The 1,423-nt window shown below is 60.4% G+C and overlaps 1 protein-coding gene across 1 annotated transcript in view; it reads right to left on the reverse strand.

Moving 5' to 3' along the window:
- CPNE4 (copine 4) overlaps nt 1-1,278 on the reverse strand; it is a 462,890-nt gene extending 461,612 nt beyond the window's left edge. The window contains exon 1 of the mRNA XM_077752280.1: nt 900-1,278. The gene's annotated coding sequence lies outside the window, so the exon portion shown is untranslated. The remainder of the gene's footprint in view (nt 1-899) is intronic.
- Nucleotides 1,279-1,423: the final 145 nt, after the last annotated feature.

Here is a 1,423-nt window from a genome sequence, read left to right on the forward strand (position 1 = left end):
GATCTGGAGAAGAGGATGGGAACTGGAGCCTAAAAGCCCACCCTCTTCCCTCAAGAGGGAAGAGGAGTGCATCTTCCCAAGAGTATTTCTTAGGGTTCAGCCAGGTCCCCGGGGGATGGTCATCGACACTCACTTGACTTGGCGTGGACCGCCTCCGAATTGTCTCCCTGGATTCCGCCCTAACAATCCACGGGCTTCTGTGATACACAGGGGGGTCCCAGTCTCTTCTGTCGGCCGTGGCTAACGCTTCGGTGTCCCTCCGGTCCGACCCCTGGCCCTCTTCTCCTACTGCCCCCCCCCCCCCCACTTTATCTAACAGAAGAAGGAGGGCGGAGGGACTTGGCTGAACCAAGGGACTTGCAAGCCTACTGATTAGTTTGAAGCCGTAGAGCCTCGACCACAATTACATATTATTGGGACCTACTGTGAGGGGGGTGGGGGAGGAGGTTGAGAGGCTAAATCCAACAGCAGCTAGGTCAAGCCACTGGCCCCCGATACAATCTCCCACAGCTCCCTGACGGTCAGAGGGGAAGCTGCAACTTCAGCCAGGACTCCGCTCCCACCCCTCTCCCGGGTTTCTAAATCAGCAATGCCCTCGCCACTCCAGGACTTCCAGGACCGGCTCCCCGGCGGGTGCGCTGCGGTCCCCTCCGCGGGCTCGCTCCCCACCCCGCGCGCCCCACCCCACCCTGCGAGTTGGGCGGACAGCAGAAGGGGAGACGCAAGGTATGAAAGTTCCCCTGGATGAGGGACGGCTCGTATCTGCTTCTTAAAACAACAACAGCAGTGATAAACCCGGCGCACCTCAAAAGTTGGTCTTGCTACGCAGCAGCCCCGAAGGACTTTGCCTTCCCTCAGCGCCCCAAGAACACAGGAATGCAGAGTTGGCATCCACTTACCTGGAGGTGCCCACCTCAAAGAGTAGGAAGAGAATTGAGTCCGGGACAAGGTGTGTCCCACCCCTAGGATGCAGAAACCCGGCTTTGGAGTGGAGGTGGTTGGTGGTGTAGTTGGTGGTGGTGTGAGGGGAGTCGGACGCCCTCCCTCCTCGTCCTCAGAGGCCAGTTTAGCAACAGCGGACGGAAGAGATGCTGAGAGGGGAGTTTGGTCTCTCCAGAAACCCCGACTCCATCCTTGGAGATGGGGGCTGGGGTCTGGGTGAAAAGCTTGGGGGCGGAGGCTGAGCTCCCAGTTAACTCAGAGAGTCGAGTGGAAGGTACGGGGGAAGCGGGAGGGAACAAAGAGGAGACGGGAGGAAGGAAAGGAGGGAGAGACGGGGACGCGAGGGTGGCGGGGAGATGGCAGCTTCTCAGAGAGATTTCCACCTTCTGACGAAACCCATGAGCCCGGCAACCGCTGAGAGACGAGGCGGGAAACCTCGGCGCTAGCGCCCCCTGGGGGGTTCCGGGGGGGGCGGGCCCTG

Source organism: Crocuta crocuta, unplaced genomic scaffold, assembly GCF_008692635.1.
Source record: "Crocuta crocuta isolate KB4526 unplaced genomic scaffold, BGI_CrCroc_1.0 scaffold580, whole genome shotgun sequence".
Taxonomy (NCBI): domain Eukaryota; kingdom Metazoa; phylum Chordata; class Mammalia; order Carnivora; family Hyaenidae; genus Crocuta; species Crocuta crocuta.